Below are 12,888 nucleotides of genomic sequence, written 5' to 3'. Positions count from 1 at the left end.
CCTCCTTGCGCACCTGCTGCTCTTGTGTGTTGCTGCAGCTGTCCTTGTTTCCACTGGATCCTTAATGATCCCAGATGACCTTTCAGGTTACATGCAACTACTGTGATTCTGAAATCTACTGTTCTTATGGCAGAAAGAGAGAAGTGGTCAAAGACGGAGCCAGCTATAAGCTGTGGTCTGCAGGCTCTGTTTACTCCTGAAATATCTGTAGCCCGGGGAAGCGCCCTGCTTTGATTTTGATTATGGCTTCAGAATTTAGATCAACAATGTTGGAGGGTTTTTTGGGGTGTTTTAATGTCGATTAAGTGAAGTGGTCAATATTTTATTCTTTCCTGCCAAGTTTTTCACTCCCTAGAGTATGTGGACAGCTTAAGAGCTACTATATGGTCCCGTCATTTGCTTTCATATATGGTTCCCACTTGTTCATCTAAGATGCTTGGATAAGTGGCAGCATCTGTCTTATGTTTGTGTTATCAACACTGAGTTTCTAAATGGTCATTTCAAATCAGTGCAGGATGCTCTACTCTGGCTTGAAAATCAGACTTCTGCAGGCTGAGCTTGCAGTATTAGAAGCTAACAAAGGTTGATCTTAATTTGTGGTTCAATTGGAGACCTCCAAGGAGAACCAAGATAGTGCTGGAGTGTCCATGAGTAGCATTCTTCCCTATGAATCAGTACCAAATCGATTCCAGGAATGGAACAATGCTGCTAGAAGTCCTGTCTCCTAGTTCTGTACCTTTTATGGTCAGGAAAGGTCACATGGCATTTCTTGCAAGTGTTAAGGAGATTTATCCCTGGTGTCCTGGCCAGACCCTAAGTCAGGTAATTACATTCTGCTGACCTCAGAGCCGCCCAGAGGTTTCTCTCGTGTTAGGTGCTCTCTCTTTCTTTTACTTCAACTCCTAAAAACTGTTGCATAGTCTTGTGTAGTGAAGCAGAGTGGCTGCTGTGCTCCATTTCAGTGCAAGGTGAGTGATTTTCATGCATATGGGGCAAAATTGTAGCTGGACCCAGAGTGGGGTGTACAAGGGAGCGAAGGCCCATGGATCGTTTTTCTGCCTTCCACCTCATGAAATGCAGAGTCTAGCCAAATATGCTCAGCTGAGCTCAACAACTAATCCTGGCGAGAGCCAACCTAAAAGGGATAGCAAGGCGGTGAAGCCATGACCCTACGCCACCTGATCCCGTTGGCACCATGGCCTCTGGAAGGGAAATTGTCCCTGGAGCGTCCGCTGAGTCCCCTTTCTCATCAGCTCCGGAGCAGTAGCGCTGTGGCTCGATGTAACAACCTGCAGGCTGAAAGGCGCTATCTACATGTGAATTATTAACCGAAAGGAGAATAACCCCACCACCATCACCACCACCACCACCCTCTTGCCCATCGTAAAGTGGGAGCAACAGCTGGTGTGTTAACACTGCACTCTCCAGCGCATCCATGTCATTTCAGGAATCTCTCAAGAGTACATGAAGGAGCATTTGAGTGCACCCGGCCCCTCGAGTTTGATGCGCTCTTTCGATGATTGCAGTCCTGCCATAGCTGTGTCAGGTGTTCAGCTGGCTTTGACAGCATCACCGAGGTTTTTCCATAGCTTTTACATGTCGCTTTCAACACGGTGATGATGATGTCCTTCTAGCTACTGTGTGGGAACTCATTCCTGGTGAAGCCTGGTCTGCCTAGACCATGCTGAGGCCATTACATAATGTAATAAACACACAGGACTCAGAGAGTCTGGCTAAGCTACATTCCTTACCAAATTGTTTCTCGTATTATTGTGTTATCTCTGTGTTGTTTTTCATTCTTAGAATGTCAGTCAGCACTTCCTCTTATTTCTGGGCCTCCTTTATCAGTCTGTTGGCAAATAAATTTGCCACCATCCATCCCCTTTCCCTTAGACAATCAATTTTCTGATGTAACTCACAGTTTAGATGCTTCCCTCCTCTGCATGTAGAAGCTTTTCAGTTCTTCTCTGGCAGTTTTATCCATTATTCCTTTCATATATGGGGTGGGGGGAATAAAAAACAGATAATTGCAGATCCTGTGCATCTCAAACTGTTTGTAGTTGTAGTTGCAATTATCTAAAATAATTGGCAGAAAGATCTGTAGGCTTAATGCACTTGGCTGAATGAATACTCTGCAAGCTAAAGTTTTAACAGCCTTTGCCAGTATTGTGACATTCCTTGTACTAGACGTTTAAATTGGCCACAAAGTCATAGGACGGCACAAAGAGGTTTCCCAAATCACCTGAATTAGGGCTTGTCTACACATGAAAATTTATCTGGAATAAAGTAGGGCGTGAAATTAAAATGGATTAACTATTCCTGATTAACTATGTGTGTGGATGTTCTTAGTCCAGAATGAGTTCCCTATGTAGATAAACCGTTAATCAGAGGCATCATGTTCTTGGAATTCAACGAGGTCACCTAAACACATATTAGAAGAGAGGAGCATAACTTGCATGCATATGAATCCATTCTTCTTGTCAATATAAGTGTGTTATCTCCATCACTTGAAGTCTCTGAATCAAAACTGGATGTCTTTCTGAAAGATATGCTCTAGCTCAACCGGAAATTATGGACTTCATGAATTACCAGGTGAGATTCTCCAGCCTGTGTTATGCAGGAGGCCAGGCTAGTTGATCATAGTGGTCTCTTCTAGCTTTAAATCTCTGAATCACCAATATCCATCAGTTAGGGTAAGGGGATATTGTTAGTTGGTTAGAGCAGAGGACTTCAAGTCAAGATTCATGGGTTTTATTCTTTGTCCTGCTGCATTTTTGTTGTGGCCTTGAGCAAGTCACTTAATGTCTTGTCTCAGTTTCCCCATCTGCAAAGTGGGTAGAATAAGATTTATCCGCCTTACAGGCGTGTTGTGAAAACAATTAATGTTTCTGATACAAGGCTATTTATTTCATGTTTGAATTATAATGGTTTTGAAGAGGAGTAGTACTCCAACAGTCTTTTTCAACTAGCCCTTTTAAAATCAATTCCACAATAACGCCAATAACTAAGAATTTTATCCATTCACGGTGAAGTGTACATAGGCCTAGATATTAGACATACAGTCAGTCTAATTGAATTTTAACTTGGGCTGTCAAGTGATTAAAAAAAATTAATCACGATTAATCATGCCGTTAATAATAGAATACCATTTGTTTAAATATTTTTGGATGTTTTCTACATTTTCAAATGTATTGATTTCAATTACAACACAGAATACAAAGTGTACAGTGCTCACATTATACTTATTTTTTATTACAAGTATTTGCCGTGTAAAAATGATAAACAAAAGAAATAGTATTTTTCATTCACCTAATACAAGTACTGTAGTGCAATCACTGTATCATGAAAGTTGAACTTACAAATGTAGAATTATGTACAAAAAAACCTGCATTCAAAAATAAAACAGTGTAAAATTTTAGAGCCTGCAACTCCACTCAGTCCTACTTCTTGTTCAGCCAGTCGCTGAGACAAACAAGTAGGACTGAGTGGACTTGTAGGCTCTGAAGTTTTACATTATTTTGGTTTTGAGTTCAGTTATGTAACAAAAAAAAATCTGCATTTGTAAGTAGCACTTTCATGACAAAGAGATTGCACTACAGTACTTGTATGAGGTGAATAGAAAAATACTATTTCTTTTGTTTATCATTTTACAGTGCAAATATTTGAATAAAAATAATATACACTTTAATTTCAATTACAACAGAGAATACTATATATATGAAAATGTAGAAAAAATCCAAAATATTGAATAAATTTCTATTGGTATTCTATTGTTTAACGTGATTAAAACTATGATGAATCGCGATTAATTTTTTTAATAGCAGTTAATTTTTTAGAGTTAATTGTGCGAGTTAACTGCGATTAATTGACAGCCCTAATTTTAACATACAGCTTCTTAAATATACTAGCAATCGGCATGATAGATTTTAAGTAGGCCATCTATAAGTACACCACAATATTCCCATATTAGTGCAAGCTCCCGAGTTGTGTTCACAAATGCTTGCTACTGTAATGACATCCCAGCATGTATCAATACCAAGATTTGAACCCAGAACCTTTAGCATTGCAGGACATACGAAAGAAAGACAAGAACATGTGGCTTATCTGACCAATGACAACTGAGCAGCACAGCATGATTGTTTAATATGCTTTGTCAAATACTGTTTGAAATCAATCTGCATGGAAAAGAAAAATGAAAAGAAATAATTTAATAAGTTCAAATAATGAATAAATCCTTGAGAAAACACAATCCGCTTGCAGAAAAGAGGCTCTCATAGCTGGATAAAATGATTTGTTGTCAATTTATTCAATTAGCTCTAGTAAATGCTAACAAGGGCGAAGAATCGCCATGCTGCATAGGAAAATCATGCACAAAAGGAAACCAGATCCTCAGCTGGTGCGAATCAATGTTGCTCCATTGTCTTCAGAAGTTGGTCCACCATCTGTGAAATCTCTAGAATGCTGCACAAATCACAAATGAAATGAACAGGACCTGGCAGGCACATAGCATGTGAGCTTCCTAGTATCTCTTCTGCTTGCTGTTACCTGTTGGCAATGATTGCCTCTTAAAACTTCAGCTCATTCTCAGTATGTCAGGTGCTTATCCGTATGAGATCTCTTCCCCCATGAAGCTAGAGGTCTTGTGACAATCTGTTAGCTGACTTATTTTCACCTCCTACTAAACTGTGTTATCACTTTGAGCCAGATATAAACTTTATACAGCCAACTTCCACTTAAGACGTAGATGCCCCACTTGGAGATTGCTGTGCCACGTCTGAGCTACAGTGAATAAATGTTTCTTTTCCATCTCAAAAGAAATCAGATTCCTCACTTTTCTGCCAAGTACCTGACCCCTTCCTAGAGACTGGCATGCTTGGAATTACCTCTGGGCACCTCAATACCAGAAAGATATTAATACTTACATCGTGCTTTTCTGACCATAGATCTCAAAGACAGGGGGACCCAGGAAGTCAGTGGCAGAGTCAGGAATAGAACCCATATAGACTTTCATATCGTCCATTGTCCTATCCATTAGATCACACTGCCTCACTAGCTGGCGAGAAAGTAGAGGGACTTTAGAGAGGATAAAGGGGCTGGGGAGATTGATTATTGGGGAATGTTTTAAAGGACTAAGAAAGTGTGATTCTTAGTCCTTTAAAATATTCCCCAATAATCAATCTCCCCAGCCCCTTTATCCTCTCTAAAGTCCCTCTACTTTCTCGCCTTCTTGGCTAAAGGAGGGCTAAGGGTGGGAGAATGAGGGCATCAAATCTACGGTTATTTGAGGGTGAATCTGCTGCCTCCATGAAGTTCAGTTGTAGGACGTTCTAAGATAAGGGGTTGGACTTGCTGTACATCAGGTATACACGGTTTGACAGTGGGACAGTAATGCTTTGCACTTCTAAAGTATGTAACATTTAAGGACCTCAAAACATTTCATTTGATACTTGCTAATTAAGCTTCATAAACTTCCCCATGAGCCAAGGAAATATTTGTGTGCAGCACTTCATGCAGTCGGGCTGTGATGACTGACTGAGGCCTCTAGCTGCTTCCACAGTACAACTAATACATAGTCAAAATATCCTGTTCCCAGACGAAGAGAGGTGAGAGAGAGAGCCTCTTCTGTCAATGGGAATCAGCTGTGGAATGAGATTGCAGAGTTGCCCAAGCCAGTCCAGGATCCAGTCTTTTTCTGGGCACACTTTGTCTAGGGCAAAGAAAAAATCTGAAAACTCCTCGAACTCAGCTACGGATCCTGTAGATTTGGGGTGGGATTTTCAGAAAAAGGACTCAATGATGACTCCTCGCGGGAGCAGAGTTAGGCCAACGCTGAGCACTCCCCCTCAGTTGTCATTGACATGCAAAGGACTCACTGGTGGAGGCAACAGAGAACTCTGAGAAAGCAAATGGGAACATGAGGCACAGACAGGTGAGGTGGCTTAGCTGTAGTCACACAGCGCTAGCACCCAAATCTTCTGGACCAAAAGGCCATTTTTCCCCTCCATTCAGATAGTGGAGAGGAAAACACTCGGAGCTGGGGACTGACAACACTTTCAGGCGAAGCTTTGCACCCCGCACAAACCAGCGTTTTAAAATTGGGGTTGGAGAATAAAATGTTGTCATCACGGCAGCAGCAAGCTTCCCCTCGCCCCTCCCTGCCCCGGCACCAGCCTTTTGTCGGAAAGATGCCAGTAAAGATTGTGCCAAGGTGCTTTACCCTGACCATCTGCCTGATGAGCCCACATGCTAGGACTGTTTTGATCCAGGACCTGCTAGCGCACAAGCCTGCTGGTTTATGGGAATCCATTGTGCAGTTAAAACCAAGAATATTTAGGGCTTCTTCTAAATACACTGGACAAGTCCTAGGGAGACAAGTCTGGCACACTGAGGCTTCCCTTTATTGTTTTACAACTGTGAATGTAATAGTAAGATTAGAGTCAGTGTGGGAATGATGGGGTTATATACTGAGGCTGCAGAATTTATCATGGAATCCCTAGAAAGACAGGGAGGTAAAGAAAAAGTAGTTTGCTTTGGTCTTTCAGGGGCAAGTCTTATCCTCCATGCTCAGCTCAGCTGCCATAGTGGCAAGTAAAGTATGAACACCTAGATGGTGGTGAGACGGTCTGGTGTCCCATGTTATTATTTAGGCTGGATATAGCCAACATTTGGTCCACTGGATATATTCTGTGTTCAGAGTCCTTGCCTTGTGGAAGCAGGATCTCCGGAATCAGAGCTTTTGTTTTTTTAAAGTAATTTTATAAATTTTATATTGACCTTCCAATGGCGAAATGAGTGTAAACAATACAGACGTTTACCTGAGTCTGCTGAGAGCCTGCCACAACAGCTCTGAGGGATGTGAATTCCACTGCCCCCTATTCAAATCAGTGAAGTGTTAGTTCTCTGGCTACAGATGAGAGGACTTTACATCTTTATTATTCACTATTCTTCTCTGATCATTTCATCAGATGAGATCAGGGTAAGAGCAAAGCCAACATGCTGGGGGAGGAGAAAGGTGGAAGCTTCTGCAGGGAAGGAAACACAGAGGGAAGCGAGGAGGAGATACACCGGTAGGGGGAGAGGAACAGAGAGAAGGATGGGGAAGGGAGAGAAACAACAGTCCTGGAGGTGAGCAGGATTCCATACTGAGTGATGCTGGAGGCAGCATAGCTAACATTGATGGTAAATGAAGTGATGTTGAGAAAGTGGATAAGGAAAAGTTATTTACTTATTCCCATAATACAAGAACTAGGGGTCACCAAATGAAATTAATAGGCAGCAGGTTTAAAACAAATAAAAGGAAGTTCTTCTTCACGCAGCGCACAGTCAACTTGTGGAACTCCTTACCTGAGGAGGTTGTGAAGGCTAGGACTATAACAATGTTTAAAAGGGGACTGGATAAATTCATGGTGGCTAAGTCCATAAATGGCTATTAGCCAGGATGGGTAAGAATGGTGTCCCTAGCCTCTGTTTGTCAGAGGATGGAGATGGATGGCAGGAGAGAGATCACTTGATCATTGCCTGTTAGGTTCACTCCCTCTGGGGCACCTGGCATTGGCCACTGTCGGTAGATGGACCTTTGGTCTGACCCGGTATGGCCGTTCTTATGTTCTTATGTTATGTAAGCTGGGATTTTCAAATGAGCCAGTGGGAGTTGGGCACCTAAACCCCTTATGCCTCTTTAAACCTTGTAAAGTAGGGCTTTCAATTAGATCATATCCTTCTACCCAGGATCGTAGTGCAGACCCTCCTGCCTTGGACTGAGGGGAGTATATCCTAGATGTACATCTCAGCTGACAGACCATGGCTAAATCATAATTGGACCCTCTCCAATACCCAGTTTGAGACCACAGCTTTAGGCTAACATGACAGTTCTTACCTGTGGAATGGCCAATGCCAGAAGCAGAACTCCAGACAGGGCAGGCCAATAATCTGGTACAGCCAGCTCTGGTGTCTATACACTCACTTCACTGGGCCACAGTGCAGGCACAAGGGCTGAGACGTTCAAAGCTGGCTAGGGCAGGCAACCCATTTATATTAATGGGAATCATATGGTGAAATCCCCTCATGGGCTTTGCAAGTCTCAGCTCAGAGTGGTAGCCTTGCCCGTCCGTGCTTTAACATTGACTTGGACTTTGGCTATAGGTCTCATCTGAAATACAGCACGTATGGATGTGCTGGGTATTAGCTCAGTACTGACAGATGGAAAGAACGACTCCTCTTGAATCACCAAGATGTAAGTGCTTTCCAGCAGGAAGCATCTTTTAATGCATTTGTACAGCACCTAGCACATTCTAGTCCTCACTGTGCCACCATAATCATAGTAATAAATTCTGGAAGCCCCCTGGTTTTGCCTTGAAAATCTCCCATCCAGATCCCAGGTCTCTTGGCTCCCAGGCTTGTATCTTTTCACTAGACCACACTGCCTCTCAACCTAGTTCCCGAGCAGAATGGTAGTTAAGCTACACACACCTTCACGTGCCTCCTTCTTCTTTAATGAGCAGAAAGAGCAGCAATAACTAATTCTGAGGCAATTCCTGCACTGCTGTATATCACCGTGATAATCCTTCAGTTCTCCTGAAGATGCATCTCAGGGGTGCGGGGCTTTCCCAGATGTGCACTCACTCATTGATCTCCTATTGGAAACATGTCAGCAGCTGTGGAGAATATCTACTCCCCCCACCTCACATGGTTCCAAGAGCATATTCTTTAAACAGCATATTCTCATGCAGTTTGAAAACCGTACCAGTTTGCCTGAGACTGTTTCTTCTGTGTTCAGTCTAGTGTTTCAGGCTACATACCGGAAACACACACACACACACACACACACACACACACACACACACACACACACTCTCTCTCTCTCTCTCTCTTCCCCCCCCCCCACCTCCCTAGAGTTCAGCTTACCCTGTTTAAACTGAGTAATGAAAAAAAGATTGTGTGGGACCTCCTTGTTTTATTCTAGTGGGGATCTGTCCATCACTTCTATGTGGATACTTTCTACACACACATTCCTTTGTTTAGGAGGACCCGGTATTATGTTGACACAGCAGCATGTGGCTCTAGAAAAGGAAATCGAAAAGGCTCTTGAACGCAAACTATACTCGGTTCAAAAAAACACCGGGGTTTGCTGACAGCCCTGCTGTGTGCCACAAAGAGAAGGCTGCTTAAAATATTAAGCAGCAGCCTGAATTGCAAATGCCGCATCAAATATTGGTTCAGTCCATTGCAGAGATATTGCAGGGGACAGTTGTGAGATCTGGCTCCCAGATTATTAGTTCAGTTTCTTTGGTCAAATCTGGATATGTGGTCTGGATGAATAAGCAAAGCACAGGGAGCAATGTGATGCAGGCTGTTGCTTGGGTTCTATTTCCTGTTTTGCCACTGGAACCCTGTCTGATCAAGTTACTGCCCTGCTCTGTGCCTCGGTTTCTCCAACTGTAAAATGGGAATAATAGTGTAGGGTGCTGTAACGATTGATTCACAAGCTAATGTGTTTAAGGAGCAATAGAACTGCCAAATGTTGTTATTTGGTTCCTAGTTAATCGGTTCCAAAACTTAAAGGATGACATCCTCAGCAGATGTAAATCAGTATAGGTCTACTGAAGTCAATGGAACTACATTAGTTTACACCAGTTAAGGATCTGCTGCTAGCCCTTTATCTGAAGCTTATTAAAATTTCCTGATTCTACTAAATTTGGCCCAAAATCTTGTTGTTTCCCCACATTTGCAGGAAAATAACCTGAAGCATATACCAAGAAATTAGCCTTTCTAATGGTCTTTCCATTCAGGATTTTTTCCTGGTACTCAGGAAATGTGGACCTGATTCTGGGCTTTGCCACGGAGTCCCTAGCTGACCCTGGGCAAGTCATTTATACCACATATACACTAAGGCCTCTTCACACAGCCAGAGCAGCGTAAAGGGTCTTTAGAGCAAGTGAAATCAGGCCTTTAGCCGCTGTGCCTCATTGCCTATCTGTAAACTGGGGATAATAATATTCCTTTTGTCTCACTCTTTCTGTCTGTTGTTTAGACTGTAAGCTCTTCAGGTCAGGGACTAGTTTGTCTCAGTATATTTTGTGCAGTGCCTAGCACAATGGGACCCTGGTTTCACATGGGATCTCTAAGCTCTACTGTAACACACAAAATGAATCACAGAATGCTGCAGGATTGTATTCATAGCCTCCTGCTTTCCCTCTGCCTCCGTTTCACCTCCCAACTTTGATTTGTTTATCTCCTGGGGGCCTTTCAGCTTCTAATTCCATTGTTTCTCACCTGGGAATTTCAGGCTATTATTTAATTTCCTTCCAGATTTCATCCCCCCACTGCTACCCTCTTGTCCCCTCCAAGAAGGCGTCTTGCTTTTCTGTCCCTCTGTGCAAGTCAGTTTTCGTTGGCTCTCACCGAGTCTCCTCTTGTCAAGGCATTATCCAGTGGGGAGCCTGATTATTTAGATTCCTTGGTTTTTCCTCCTTTTAATATATCTCATCTGTGTCCTATAGTCTGACCCCTGCCAAAGGACCTGCCAGGACGGCTGTTTCTTCCAGCCAGAAGCCCTCCCCCGGCTTCCCTTTCATCTGCATTTTCTAAGAGATCTGTGCTTAAGGCAGAGAGTCAGTGAAGGGTTTTTTAGGGCCTCAGGGTCCATTGACTGATTTTTCCTATCACCTGAGAAAAAGCAATGGCAGGGGGCAGTGGTGGGGGAAGGCAGCAGAGCCTGGCTGTGGAATGGAAACAATTTAATCCCCTGAGCAATCCTTTTGCCTTTATTTGACAAATCGGTCCTGAGCTTTATTTATTTTTTATTTTTTGAAGGAACATAACTACGGTGGGCCAGATTCTGCTTTCTGATCCCCCTCTGCAGCTCCCATGGAAGTAAACAGGAGCTGGCCCTGCATAGGTAAAGGCAACCTTCTAGCCTATTATTTTAATCATCAGAAAAGACCAGAACGCAGAACTATAAATGCAGTGCCCGCTTGATATGGACACTAGCTGCACATTTTGGAATCATGCTAATGGGAGTGGTCTGCTCCCTGGAATATGATCTGGTCTGTTTGCAGAATTTGGATCTAGGTCAAAGCCTGAGAATGTTTGGATCTGGGGTTTTGGATCAGAAACTATCATTATTTATTCGTTGAATCCTAGGAGCCCCCTCATCATGGACCAGTACCCCATTGCACTAGGCAATTACTAGGAGGTACAAACACAGAACAAAAGTCAGTCCCTGCCCCAACAGCTTACAATCCATGTACGGTCTGTCTCTAATGTCTCTACTGCACGTTAAAACCACGAGTTATTGCTTCTCCGCCCTGATAGCCAAAGGCCCAGTAGCTTGTGTAGTTGAACGCTGCAAGAAATGAATGCTGAGGTATTGCTGTGTTAATTCACTGACATGGAAGCCCAAATGCAGCAACACCATGAGGGTGATGAGAACACCTATCTCTTATACGGTGCTTTTCAGCAGTACAGCTCCAAGTGTGTTGCAAAGGAGGTTGCTTTCAGTACCTCTGTTTCAGAGAGAGGGAAACTGATTCCCAGAGAGGTGGCATGGCTGGCCCAGGGTCACCCAGAAGGCCGGTGGCACAGCTGGGAATAGCACCCAGGACTGTTGAGTCCCCCTCTGGTGTGCTAGCCACTAGGTCACACTGCATTTGATAGAAGGCCTAGGTAGCAAATCACAACCGCTGGGTGACTGTTTCATTGCCATCTGTTCACCCTAACGTGCTACTAATGACAAAGCTGGTCACCTGTAACACCGAAGGGACCAAACTGATCAAACAGCTTTTGCATTTTGGCGAGTTCCCGCATTCAAGGGAAGTGGGCAATCCAGGACTTGAAATCTTTTATATCTGAGATGGTGTGATTTTCCTGAAATTCATCATGCTCTGCTTTCAAAGGACGCCCCAGACCCCGACGTGGAAGGCTGACACAAGCCACAGTACTAGAGGCACAATGATCAAATCCCTCTATGACCCATGTGATGGAGAGCCATGTGCACATCCCGGGATCCATAGGCAATCACTTACCATATGGAGAACAGAAACATGTTTTTCCTAGCTCTTCGCCAGGGATTTGTCTGTTAAATTCCTAGAAAAGGAGGAGACCCACCGATGTCTCAAAGCTCTGAATCCAAAGTAAATAACATGCTGCAGAAATATATTTAGCAAATGATAATACGGATCATAGAAAAACAGAGAGAGGAGGGGGAAAAAATACATCTCCTGGCTGGGAAGTTATTGCAAGTTTATAACCAGAGGATTGGCCATAATGTAAATGCCTAGATAGACTGGGTTGGGGGAAGATGATGACTCTGCCATCGAATCAGGTGTTCGGCTGGTATAAATTGTTGCTTCATGGAAATCCGCCAATGGAGGGTCTGGCTCTTGAAATCCCTTGTGAAGGCCTACAAAGCCCTACATAACGCCACACCGCCCAACTTATGCGACCGGGGCTCATTGCACAGCTGCTTGTTCGTGCTGGCCTTAACCTCTCTGGCTGAGATTCTGTGCTGCACGTTCTTGGAGACGCAGCACCGAACGGTGCAGCCCAGGGGGAGGACGGGCAAAAGGCGCTTGAAGTTACCTTTGCGCCCACCCTCCTGGGTTGCTACGGATACCTGTGCAGCCTCTGATGTAAAATAGAGGTGCCGGGAGCTGCTCTATCTCATGGGAGACCTCCTTGGGGGTTGCCTACGTGTTGCTCATTAGCCCACAGCAGCAGAGAGCACCCATAGCAGCGTACTTTACAGGAGACTTTCCTCTCGCCCCCAGCATGCCCCTCTGCTGGGGTACATGTGGGCGTGAGCATAGAGCTGCTTGGGGAATTCTCCCCTGGACAGCTATGCTACCGGTGCCATAACAGGAGGGAGAATTTCTCCATTGTTATCTGTAT

This window comes from Mauremys reevesii, linkage group 12, assembly GCF_016161935.1.
Source record: "Mauremys reevesii isolate NIE-2019 linkage group 12, ASM1616193v1, whole genome shotgun sequence".
Lineage (NCBI taxonomy): Eukaryota > Metazoa > Chordata > Testudines > Geoemydidae > Mauremys > Mauremys reevesii.
The sequence above is the reverse complement of the archived record's forward strand: the minus strand, read 5'-3'. Positions refer to the sequence as shown.